Source organism: Solanum pennellii, chromosome 12 (assembly GCF_001406875.1).
Source record: "Solanum pennellii chromosome 12, SPENNV200".
NCBI lineage: Eukaryota > Viridiplantae > Streptophyta > Magnoliopsida > Solanales > Solanaceae > Solanum > Solanum pennellii.
This window is the reverse complement of record NC_028648.1, coordinates 52710454-52724703: the sequence shown is the minus strand read 5'-3', so window position 1 is coordinate 52724703 and position 14250 is coordinate 52710454. Positions and strand designations below refer to the sequence as shown.

Sequence of the window (14250 nt, the reverse complement as noted above, 5' to 3'; positions counted from 1 at the left end):
CTCTTTTAACCCCCAAGTAATTAGACTTATTAACATTAACCCACTAACTTTATAATTAATGCAGGAATAGTCCAAAACGCCCCTTAAAACACTTAATAGAAATCCGACCCAGCCTGGGATTATGCAGCCTGTGACGGCCCGTCGTGCCTGCGACGGTCCGTCCTGCTGCTTCCGTCACAGACTTCAGAGACTAATTTTCTGTGGAAGATGTGTGACGGTCCGTCGTGCCCACGACGGTCCGTCCTGCCATTCCGTTACGAAGTTCAGAGAGTCGATTTTAGTACCCAAATTTCAGAATTTCTAAGTGTTTTGAAACGAGACCCCCTCGACGGTCCGTCGTGCCCATGACGGTCTGTCGTGGGGTCCGTCGTCTCAGCCAGTTTTCCAGAAATAAAATCTGCTGCTCAAAACGACTAAACAGGTCGTTACAAAAACAGAAATAACACACAAGTTTCAAGATTTCGGTTGAGACAAGAAAAAGACAACCTAGTATTTAACCTAGGATGGTCGAAAGGATTATTTATGGTTATAAAGACTTAAGGGTACTGTAGTAATTACCCTAGGTTACTTAATTAATTAAATTATTTATTTAATTAATTAAATTAAAGGGATCAAACAAAAATTCTTATAGCTAACCTAGTATAATTCAAGAAACATCCTAGTAATTAACCTAGGATGGTCCTAAAGGGTTGATTATGGTTCCAATGACTTAGGGGTACTTTATTACTTACCCTAAGTCCCTAAATTAATTAAATTAAGGATTCAATTAATTAATATAAATTCAAAATGTTGACCTAAACCATAGTCAACACCAAAATTTCAGATTTTCGGTTAAGTCAACATTCTCCTATGTTTAGTCAACTTAGGAGGGTTTTTTAAGTAATTAGTTAATTAATTTATTTTATTAATTTATTAAAACCTAAGTTGAATAAGTCAAGGTCAGTTCCTAAGCCTACAAACCACGTTCAAACTCAAACAAATACACGACTAAAACCAGAAAACAATCGTGAGAAAAACAGTGAACAAAATGAAAGAAAAAAACAGAAAATTTCTTAGACGATTTTCAAGGTTTTTTCAGTGTTAGTTCAACGTGTTCTTCGTAGATTAATTTCTACTTAAGGTATGGGTTTTCTCTCATGAAATTCTTTGTCCAAGAAGTTTTTCATCCGTTTCAAACTCATGAATTTTGAAACTAGGGTTGTTCCCCAATGATATTGTTGAACGTCCATCTCCCTAGTTATCCTTGTTTTGATTCTATAAGTATATAGATGTAATCTTGAACATGATTTTGGTATGTGTTTTTAACTGGTTTTATAATTTCTTGATTTTTTAATGATTAATGAGGTCTATAGATTAGATTCGGATGATGGAGTGATTTGTTACATATATTACGGAATGACATAATGCTTAGTTTTGTGTTCGAGAAAGATAAAGTTGTTATGAGTTGCTTATGAAGTTGAGTCTTCTGTTATAGGTTGTTCATTGAATGATAATTATAAGTTAATCGAATGTAAAAAGGTTGTCTTACAACAAATGAAGTTTAAATGACCACCATATGTGAATGTTTGGTTTATGCAAATAAATTGGCTAGCAAAACTATGTCCAAAAAATATTATCTCCCAAAATGTGTGAAGTTATACTAACAAAGTGATACCAATCTCTACATCAATGAACTCATAACATAGGGTTTGTCAATAAATGGGACAAGTCCCAACATACCCTATCCATACGAACCTGTAAACATAATATCATTGAATAAGTAGTTATAACTTTCATTAAGAATCAAAGCTAGTTCATGAATCTATAATGCCAAAATAACTTTATAACTTGGCCAAACCAAGCGTTGAATTGTTCTTGTAAGTTAATAAACGATTAAAAGTTCAAGTGTAGTGAAATTTTGGATTATGCTAATAAATTTGTTTACAACATTATTTTCAAAATATCTAATAGAATTGGCTAATGCATAATGTATAATGTGTAAAAACTTAAGCATGTTGCACATGAAAATTGGCTTATACCAATAAATATGGTTATGAAATATATGCCCGATTGCTTATGCCAATACTAATTGTATACCAATAAAATGGCTAACAATACATTGTCTAAAAGTTATGTATGTAAATTGTTATAATATTATATTAAATGATTAAAAGATTAGCTAATGGTTCATATATATTAAATCTAAATATGAACATACGTAGCATCGGCACATGCCAACAAAAATGGTTATGTAGTTTAATATTCAAAGGTTGGGGTCAATACTAATCATATGTCAATCTTGTGTATTTAGAGTATCAAATGATAATATAAGAACTTCTAAACTAATTTAATGAACCCATAATCAAGGGCATGCCACTCATTGGGACAACTCCCAACATGCTCTAAAAGAATGACATATGAACTCATGAAACTCATTGAATGAAGTGCTCATCGTCCATAAACGATGATATGAATCTACTACACTAAAGTAAGTAACGTGAGTTATAACATAATTAAAGGGGCCTAAAGTAAGTAAGTGACCAGAATGGGGTTTTAAAGGAAGTGAGACAAGTCTCACTTACACCTAAGCTACTATGTTAAAAGAATACTCATGTATGAAGGTGTTAGAAGGTGTGAGCAAGTCTCATTAACAACAAAACATGATACGTAAGGAAAATTTACATTTCATCAATGTAAAGTAAGGATCACAAGTTATCAATAGAGTAAGTAAATCTCAACTTAGAAGTAAGACTCCGTAATGGTTGAGTCAATACTAGAAGATAAAAAAGAAACGAACATTCACGTAAAGGGGTGAGTAATTATGAAAAAGAAAATGTGCTAATGTTAATGAATGTGGTAAGATTATGATAAGAGGCTAATGTGAAAGATGAGAGCAAGCTCAAATGAACCTAAGTAAGTGTTACCAAAACGTACTCACCTATGAGAGTGTAAAGATAATGAAGAGACAAGTCTCTATGTACACTCTATAGAAAGTATTGAGATTGATGCATACTTAATAATAATCATGAGATGAGAAATCATCTATTGATCAATGATGTCCTCATACTACAAGCCAGCTTTCATGACGTATGAGTTGAATGAAAGGGAACTTTATATTGAGCACCGATAGGCTAGCTATGAGCGGTGATGCCTTATTTCGGGAAGGGCGGAGGTTCAGGTAACTCTCATGAGATGAGACTGTCCAGCATGCCGGGTATGGGTCTCCTTGTATCTCCTAGTCTTCGAACCTATACTGCCAATATGGGGATCTGGCGGGGTTCAATTCCCATGTACGCTAGCATGTTTTGGGTCACTTTGGCCGGTGATTCCACCTTTCAGTGTGGGGTAGACACTAGATTTTATGATGCTCACATGATCTATGTCGGTTAAGGTTGGAGTTCCTCAATGTATGAAATATAATGAAATGAACGATACCGAAGATGTTTGTGCAAGACAATTAGGAGGTGAAATTAGATTCAAGTAATGACATTAGGTCATTCTTGGTCATTGCACTTCATGATCCTGATGAGAATCTTAAACTTCATCTTATGTATAGGTGGTGTTTACGTCAGCCTACGAATGAATGAAATGAATAATGTGAAGTATGAATGAATGAATGAAGCAGGCTCTACGTTTGCTAAAGAAGGCCCTCGGGTTGAGGTCCCATATGTTGGGCCCTCACTTGAGATGTCTTATGCTACATCGACGATTCCAAAGTCTCATTTATAGGAAATGAATAATATATAAAACATGAAACTAATGAAATCAATGGAATGATCAATAGAGAATTGCTTATTAAACATAATGAATATATAGTGTAAAGAATGACTCACTATAAGGTAGGAAAATCATTCTTTAGTCCTTGGATTACTTACTTCGATTCATTGTGGGTATGGGACCACAAGGAATCATTGCACCTGTACGTAAAAAATAGGACCAAAGGAGTTATTAAACTACACAACAACAAGAAGAAAAAGACTGAAAAATAATTGAAGTTTACAAAGAGGAGCTCTCGTCCTAAGAGGATCAAAATCTCAAATTATCGCCCGAGTTAGTCTATAATTATGTGGATGATACTAATGTTTTGTAATCATATAGAAAATGAGATGTGTGCTTTTAATGCATTAAAATACATCATATTCATACCACAATGCACATCTAACGATTTAGGAAAGTCTTGTCACTAGGCTTTCCAAAAATAGCATGTTGTTTAGGAAGAGCTTTCTTTGATCATGCATAGTCTTATGTGTATGTGTTCATACACCATACATAGTACAAGTGGTGTACTATCCCCTACTATTTTCTTATTTTTAAAGGTGCAGGTTAGAGGACAAGTTGACGACACTTGCAGCTGTTTGGATTTCAGCGTTTCTCCAAACCATTTAGTAGGTCCTCATGATTTCGAGGATGCTACAGATTTAGTCTAGACTTAGTTTTATACATAGCTAATGGATGTTGTCCCTAGCGTTTCTTTCGCACCTTAATTTCGAAGCTTTGTAAATAGTCCATGTTTGGCAAACTATTTATGATATATTCATCTTCAGTTTCGAATTGATTCTTTATGTTAGATGGTTGTTCTCTTATATTGAGCTTAGAATATGATGTATCTAGTTAATAATTATATGAAGTCTATGTATAGTTCATATATATAAAAAAATTTAAATTTTCCGCAAATTTAACTAGATATATGTGATAAATGCAAGATGAGGCTTGTCTGCGATCTCTGAGAGGTCGATGCCGCCGGTTGCGATCCAAATTTCAGAATCCGGGTCGTGACAGCATCAAGTCAATAACTCTTATATGTGATAATACAAGTGCTGTCAATATGGGAAAGAATCCTGTTCACCTTAAGAAAAACAAGCACATTGATGTATACATCATTACTGAGAGATAACGTTGAAAAAGGAAATATTGTGCTGACCTACTGCCCAACAGAGGAACAAATTGCAGACATCTTCACCAAGGCTCTCTTCAAAGATCAGTTTGAGAGTAACAAGTTGAATTTTGGCATGCATAATTCAAATTGAACTCGAAGTCATTCAAGCATGAAATTTTCTTGGTGGCTAAAATTTATAGTGCAGGTATCCTCTTTATTAATAATAAGTTGTCTCAGTAAAAGCAATGTTGTACCTATTGTATGTATACACTCATAAAAGATTGGCAAAAGCAAAAACATGGCAACAACCATTCAGGAATGGTGCTTAAGTTTCATTAAGGGACCTGGTCCCTACATAGGTTAGCTTTCTTTACATTAATTTTAAATTGGCTTAAAGAGATCGTTGATATAGCCACGTGTCAGTCATCGGTCATTCTGACCATTAGTCCTATCGCTTAAACTCCAAGCGACGCGTCAAATCATACGGACCTGGCACTGTTTCACTTCTTTTTATACATTCCTTATCTTTACTAAACCTCATTATACTTGTTTGTAATTTCTCTTCTGAAAACCCTAAAATACTCTCTCTCTCTCTCTCTTTCTCTCCGTCTCTCTCTCTTCTCTCTGTTGTTGCTCCTTTACTCTTCTTCTCTCCTTGACTAATAAATATGTCGAAACCATCAGCCCCATCAAAGAAGATGCTCGCATCTTTGTGTGAGATTGACCTAGTATCTTTTTACACTCCATCATCTTCAAGGTCAAAATCCAAAGTTCCAACAACCTCTACAATCAGTCCTTCTTTAGATAATCCTCAAAACCCCTTTCATTCTATTGATCTAAACAGTCCTAGTCTTCCTCTTGGACCTGGTCCCTATCTAGAAATGCTTTCAGACACCCTTTTTAAGGGAGACTTACCAGAGAGCAAGACTTATGAGTTCCCTCTTGATACATGATGTTCATCAATTATTTTTAAAGAAACAATTTATTGTTGCTAGTCTTCAAAACATATAGCGTCTCGAGCTTGTCCCACAAACTCTTGGCACATGTCTCATTTACAATGCAATTTCTAACATTATCTTCAACTCATTGTCTGAAATAACTACAAACATAAAATGCTTAAATTCCCAATCCTCATCATTCATAGATTCAAGTTTATTAGAAACAAACACATGTAGATGCATTTTCTTGAAAAATAGAAAATCTTTCATCTTGTCTTTCCAAGTATGATAATTACTACCATTCAAAAAAACCATCTTGCTCATATTTGACTCCATCATTCAAATAAATTATCAACAACAACCCAATGCTATGATACCACTTTGGGAAAGGCAAGCACAAAAAAATATGCACGAAAGGGCGATAGCGGAAGAAAACCCAAGTCAAAACTTTCCCTTCTATTTGAACCAAGAGATGAAAAAATAATATAAGAATAAAATAATTTGGGCAGCAAACTAATCAACCAAGCAAGAAAATAAATCAACACACGAGACAACAAAGTCTAATGTAGAAAACCACTTAGGTGTGAAGAGTAAAAAACAGAAGTCCAAAACTCCACTATAATCAACAATAATTAAAAAAATTGTTCTCCAAAAGGGCCACCAACAATGAGCAACACAATTACAAGATTGCACCAAAAGCTAGAGAAATAAGAATTGCAAAAACATTTAAGTGCAGCTATTAGTCACAATAAAAAATCTGGAACTACAGGACTCCAAATCACCCTCTCTTAGTTCCCAATCAAATATTAATTTTAAAGGAACAATTTTTCCCAAATTCAGCTCAATCGGACAAGAAACAAAGTGGAAATCGCGATTTGAAATTAGTTGCTAGGGCTTTTGCGAAAAATCTACACTTTTCTCTCTATATGGCTGCTCTCAAACCCTTGTGATTCTTTTCAAATAAGACCTAAAATAAAAGTCTTACATATGCACCATAATATTGGGCTTATCGCCAAAGTAGGCTAGTCGAATTTGGGCTAAATTTATCCACAAAGGAAAGGATGGAAGACCTAAAACCTTGAACTTTTATTCATCCACATAAGAAAGGAAAAAGTCCAAAAATCCAACAAGATTTTTAGAACATGTTATTTCCAAAATAAATGAAAAAGATGAAGGTGAGCCTTTGAATGAAATATTATGTTTAGAAGATTAAATAATATCTTAAAACATAGTTGATAAATCAATGGATCAAGAGATAGTTCCTGGTCCATGTTATAGTTTTGAATACCTAAATTCTACAGAGGAGTCTGAACTTAAATTACGTAAGAGTACAAGAAGAGGTGAATCAAAATGATTTTATGATATTGAGGATTATGTCTATGTGGTATCTCCCGTAGAATTGGATGAACGTAATTTTATAACTAAGACTTATGGAGCCCTAAAAAGGATAAATGGTTAAAAGTGAAGAAAGTGTTGTTCATCTTGTGTACCTAGGATACTTGGAACAAAAACTTTGAAGAACTAAGTAAGAAACAATAAAGTTTAATCAGAATTTTCAAAATTAGAAAATTAAAACCAGTAGAGAAATAAAATCAGAAGAAGATTAGAAACAATCTACAAAAATATTTCTTAAAGAAGAAAATCGAGTTCACTGAATGCACAGTGTATCCTGAAGAAAATTATTCTCCTCAAGTACCCGAGTTTAATGGAATATATCCTCCTAGGATAGAACGATTTTATCCACGGTGTATCAGTACCTGAAATAACGTTGTCAGTGAACCACTCTTAAACAGTAAATTACACTTAGAATATTAGATTTAATAGTAGTATATAGAAGAAGTTTAGAAAATTGGTTCTCTTAAAATGAGAGAAAATCCCTTATTTATAGAAAACAAAAAGTGGTGCGAACATGTTGGGTTTTTAATAAAGAAATTAAGAAAATAAAAGAGAAAGACTTCGAGAGAGAAAAATACTGCAGAATTGTCAAAGGGAATTATTTTATTAACAATTCAAAGACTTATATTTATAGATATAATTTCTAACTAAAATAGAAAAATATGCTACTAACTTATCAGTAAAATTCAAATAATAAATAAAAGAACTAACTCCTAAATCAAGTCATATATGACTCTAATAAAATAATTTAAAAACTCTTAAAAGTAGTTAACTTTTTTATTTCTGCAATATCCTGAGACATATTTTCAACACTCGTTCTTGGATCATAAATTGTATATTGTAGTCTATCTGAAATTGACCTTGTGTAGAAATCTGCTAATTCAACCTTTGTCTTACAAGGCTTGTGTGCATCGTCTGATAGACTAAATGAGAAGCTTATCTCTCATTTCAACTTGTATAATCTCCTGCTTTGTGGAATCAAAAAATTCGACAATATTTTTCTTCAATTAATAATTTAATTCCTTTTTATATTAACTGACCAACATTAAATAATTCTTTTATCAATATCAGGCACATAAAAAACATCTAAAATTATTTTTGTACCTAATTTTTAAAAAAGAAATTGAAACAGATCCTTTTCCTTTTGCAGGAATACAATCACCATTAACAATTCTGATTTTATTATCTTCGAGTGTCACATTTTTAAATAAAAATAATTAAACAAAAAATATAATATCATACTAAAAATTAATTTTATTTAGCATCTTGATTAGTATAAAAAAATAAATTAAAATTTAAAAAATAAATACAACATTGTAAAATAATAATAAATAAATAAATAATATAATACTATATTTAAAAATTAAGAAATTCTTAGCATTTTGATTTGGGTAGGGAAATAAATTTAAAGAAAAAAAATTATCTAAGAAAGGGAAAGGGGGCTATTGAGGTTTGAACCTCCAACATTCAACATGCAATGAAGAACCCTAACCAACAAAACTACTATTGGTGTAAGAAGTGTCACTTTGATATATTCATTCATTGTTTACCTTTTAGATTTTCTGTTTTTTGTACTTATTTTCCGACGAAGCCGTGTCACATGACATGCCTTCACCTAAGCTAAATCTGCCCTTGCATCCAAAAATCAGATTTTTTGGTTAAAAAATAAGTTGCCGCAAATAAGTGTTCTTCTACTTATTCTTCTTCAGTAGTGACTTGGGAAACTATTTCATCCTTTTAGAATTTTCTTTTGCAAATTATAACTTCACGACCAAGTTGTTTGCAGTTCTTGCACTCTGCATCTGGTTGTTTCTAACATTTATATGGAGGATGTCCATTTTTTCTACAGTGCTGACAAGGTGGTTAATTTTTCAAAAATTTACCATTGCTTTGAGTTTTGTGGCTTGCTACTAATGTTCCTTCAACCATGTCATCTTGTCTCGTAAGTATCCTTTGTTCTTGAGCTTGCAAAGAATTTAACAATTCTGCCAAGGTAATTTTTGACCGATCATGTGTATTTTCCAAGGTAGTTATGCATATTTCATATCTTTCGGGGAAACTGTAACAAGAACTTCTTAAACAATTCTTGAATCTTTAAATTCAGTATGTAGTAATATCTTGTTGACAATACCAAGCTATCTGTCAAAGTATTGCTTTACTGTTTCTGATTCTTTCATTCTCCACAATTTGAATTATTTCATTAAATTTAATACCTTAATTCCTCGTACTCTTCATCTCCAACATATTCTTTCTTTAGATAATTCTAAATATGCATTGGTGAAGTGAGATTCATGATTTTAGTGAAAATAATTCTCGAAAAAGTAGCAAACAAAGTTTCTTTTGACTTCGACTCAATGGTTATCTTTTCCATATGACTCTTGATTTGTGTCACGGTGGTATTAATTGGCAGCAGATTAATTTCATTCTTCCAAAAGATCAATTGCCTTAAAGTAAGTATCCATTCTCACAACCCATAGTTGATAGTTTTCACCATAAAAAATAGGAGGAGCCATTCGTGAAAAAACTAATTTTAGATTCAATTTTTCTACTCACAAGTCCCTCAAGAAGAAGGCTCTGAAATCAATTGTTGGTTTTTTAATAGAGAAATTAAGAAAATAACAGAGAAACACTTTTAGAGACAACAATATTGCAGAATTGTCAAAGGGAATTATTTTATTAATAATCCAAAGATTTATATTTATAGATATAATTTCTCACTAAAATGGAAAAATATGCTGCCAACTTATTAGTAAAATTCAAATAATAAATAAAAAACTAACTCCTAAATTCTAGTCATATAGTACTCTAATAGAATAATTTAAAAACTCCTACAAGTAGTCAACTGTTTTATTTCAGCGATATCCTGAGGCTTATTTTCAACACTCGTTCTTGGATCATGAAATGTAGATTGTAGTGTATCTGAAATTGACCTTGTGTAAAAATCTGCTAAGTCATCCTTTATCTTCCAAGGCTTGTATGCATCTTCTGATAGATTAAATGAGAAGCTCTTACCTCTCATTTAAATTTGTATAATTTCTTGCTTAGTGGAATCAAAGATTGGAAAATATTTGTCTTCAATTAATAATTTAAATCTATTTTATATTAACTGACCAACACTAAACAATTTTTATCAATATCAGACACATAAAAACATCTAAAATTATTTTTGTACTTAATTGTTTTTTTTAAAAATGAAACAAACCTTTTCCGTTTTGCAGAAATACAATCACCATTAACAATTTTGACTTTATTATCTTCCAGTGTCACATTTTAAAACAAAATAATTAAACAAAAAATATAATATTATACTAAAAATTTTATTTTATTTATCATTTTTATTAGTGTAGCAAAATAAATTTCAATTAAAAAATTAAATATCACATTGTAAAATAAAATAAATTAACAAAAAAATAATATTAGATTAAAAATTAAGAATTTTTTAGCATTTTGATTTCGTTAGTGAAATAAATTAAAATAAAAAAATTTATCTAAAAAGGGAAAAGAGGCTATTGAGATTTGAACCTCCAACATTCAACATGTAATGAAGAACTCTAACCAACTAAACTATGCTCCTTTTTTGTGTAAGAAGTTTCACTTTGATATATTTGTTCACTATATACCTTTTTGCTTTTTAGTATTTTGTACTTATTTAGTAAAATTTTCCGACAAAGCCCTGGCACATCACATGTCTTCACCTAAATTAAATCCGCCCCTGCATCAAAAAATTAGATTATTTGGTTGAAAAATAAGTTTCCACAAATAAGTGTTCGTCTTCTTCTTCAATAGTGACTTGGGCAACTGCTTCATCCTTTTGAATTTGCTTTTGCAAATTACAGCTTCATGAACAAGTTGTTTGCTGTTCTTGCACTGTGCATCTGTTCTTTTCCAACATTTATATGGAGGATGTCAATTTTTTCCACAGTGTTGACAAGGTGGATAATTTTTCAAAAATTTGCCGTTGCTTTGAGTTTTGTGGATGGCTACTAATACTCCTTCAACCATGTCATCTTGCCTCGTAAGTCTCCTTTTCTCTTGAGCCTACAAAGAATTTAACAATTCTGTCAAGATAATTTTAGACCAATCTTGTGTATTTTCCAAGGTAGTTATACATGTTTCATATCTTTCGAGGAAACTGTAACAATATCTTTTTGAGCAATTCTTGTATCTTTAATTTCAGTATATTGTAATCTTACCTTGCTGACAAATACCAAACAATCTGTCAGAGTATTCCTTAATTGTTTCTTATTATTTCATTCTCCACAATTCGAATTCTCTCATTAAATTTAATACCTTAATTCCTCGTACTCTTTCATATCCAACATATTCTTTCTTTAGATGATTCTAAATATGTATTGGTGAAGTGAGATTCATGATTTTATTGAAAATAGTTGTCGAAAAAGTAGCAAACAAAGTTGCTTTTGCCTTTGACATAATGATTATCTTTTATATATGACTCTTGATTTGCGTAACGTTGGGATTATTTGACAGCACATTAATTTCATTCTTCTACGGCTTTTCAAAGATCAATAGCCTCCAAGTAAGTATTCATTCTCAGAACCCATAGTTGATATTTTTCATTTAAAATATAGGAGGAATCATTCGTGAAAAACTATTTTTAGAATCTATTTTTCTACTCACAAGTTCATCAAGAAGAAGGGTTTGATACCAACTGTTGGGTTTTAAATAAACAAATTAAGAAAATAACAAAGCAAGACTTTGTGAAAAAACAATACTGCAAAATTGTCAAAGGAAATTATTTTATTAATAATCCAAAAACTTATATTTATAGATATACTTTCTAACTAAAAATTGAAAAATATGCTACTATCTTATCAGTAAAAGTCAAATAATAAATAAAAGAACTAACTCCTAAATTCAAGTCATATAGGACTCTAATAAAATAATTTAAAGACTCCTAAGTAGGTAACTGTTTTATTTCTGCAGTATTCTGAGACATATTTTCAACACTCCTTCTGGTATCATGAATTGTAGATTGTAATCTATCTGAAATTGGCCCTGTCTATAAATTTGCTAAGTCATCATTTTTCTTGCAAGACTTGTGTGCATCTTCTGATAGACTAAATGAGAAGTTCTTAACTCTCATTTCAACTTGTATACTTGCGTTGTGAAATCAAAGATTCGATAATATCTGTCTTGAATTAATAATTTAAATCCTTTTTATATTAGCTGAGCAACACTAAATAATTTTTTTTATCAATATCAGGCACATAAAAAACATATAAAATTATTTTTGTATCTAATTTTTTTAAAAAAATTAAAACAGACTCTTTTCCTTTTGCAGGAATACAATCACCAGTGACTTTCTTATCTTCCAGATTAAATTTTAAAATAAAAAATAATTAAACTAAAAATATAATATTATTTTAAAATTTTAATTTTATGTAGCATTTTGATTAGTGTAGCAAAATAAATTTAAATTAAAAAAATTAAATATGACATTGTAAAATAAAAGACAAGCAATATTGTATTAAAAAATTAAGAATTTTTAGCAATTAGATTTGGGTAAGGAAACAAATTTAAATAAAAAAATTATCTAAGAAAGGGAAAGGGGGCCTATTGAGGTTTGAACCTCCAACATTCAACATTTAATGAAGTACCCTAACCAACTAAACTACGTTGGTTTATATGTAAGAAGTGTCACTTTGATATATTTGTTCATTGTTTACCTTTTTGCTTTTTAGTTTTTTGTACTTGTTTAATAAAATTTTTCAATGAATTCGTGTCACGTGACACGCCTTCACCTAAGATAAATCTGCCCCTGCATCCAAAAATTAGATTTTTTGGTTGAAAAAGAAGTTTCCACAAATAAGTGTTATTCATCTTCTTCTTCAATAGTGACTTGGGTCTTTCACTGTGCATGTGGTTCTTTCCAACATTTATATGGAGGATGTCCATTTTTCAGCAATTCCTGTATTTTTTTCAGTACCTAGTAACCTTACCTTGTTGACAATAACCAAGCAATCTGTCAGAGTATTCCTTGACTGTTTTTGATTCTTTAATCTCCAAAATTCAAATTCTCTCATTAAATTTAATATCTTTATTCCTCGTATTCTTTCATCTCCAACATATTCTTTCTTCAGATAATTCCAAATATCTATTGGTAATGTGAGAGTCATTGTTTACATGAAAACAGTTGTCGAAACAATAGCCAACAAAGTTGCTTCAGACTTCGACTTAATGGGTATTTTTCATATGATTCTTGATTTGTGCCACGGTGAGATTATTTGGCAGAAGATTAATTTCATTCTTCCACGGCTTCCCAAAGATCAATAGTCTCCAAGTAAGTATCTATTCTCACAACCCATAGTTGATAGTTCTCACCATAAGAAACAGGAGGAACCATTTGTGAAAACTATTTTCAAAATCCATTTTTCTACTCGCAAGCCCTCAAGATATATTTCATTCTAAGTACATAAAAATAAAAAGAAAGACTTTAGAATGAAATATATCTTACCTTCATATACTTTTCTTTTAAACGCGTTAGTTAATTGACAAACAAGTATGACAAGAAGAGAATTTATAACTTTGAATGTGAATCTTCATGAAAATAAATATGAATATATATTGACAAAATAAATCAAATGAAAAAATATTTGTCTTCAATTAATAATTGAAATCCTAAGTCAGTATATGCATTGTTATAATCTCTTGCTTTGTGGAATCAAAAATTCGACGATATTTGTCATCAATTAATAATGGGAAAAGGGTCTGATATACCCCTCAACTTTGTCATTTAGAGCTTATATACCCCTCGTTATAAAGTGGCTCATATATGCCCTTACCGTTATACAAACGGCTCACATATACCCCTGCCGTTACAAAATGGCTCACATATACCCTTCATTTAACGGAAGTTTAAAGATTAGTTTTAAATTTATATTTATTACTTGTAATTTCAGAAAAAAAATTATTTAGGGTATATATAATTCTTCTATCAAAGTTCAAGGTATATTTAATTTTTTTTCATACATAAATTATTTTTTGACTTCTTTTATTATAATTATTTGAGTTTCTTATTCTTATTTTGTTTTTTTTCTTTCA

General features: G+C 31.1%; 1 long non-coding RNA gene across 1 annotated transcript; it reads left to right on the top strand.

Moving 5' to 3' along the window:
• The first annotated feature begins 10938 nt into the window (after window positions 1-10938).
• LOC114075128 lies at window positions 10939-12575 on the top strand. The gene is made up of 3 exons (XR_003575493.1): window positions 10939-11203; window positions 11677-11725; window positions 12491-12575. It is a non-coding gene; the product is annotated as an uncharacterized LOC114075128 (long non-coding RNA).
• The last annotated feature ends 1675 nt before the right edge of the window (window positions 12576-14250 follow it).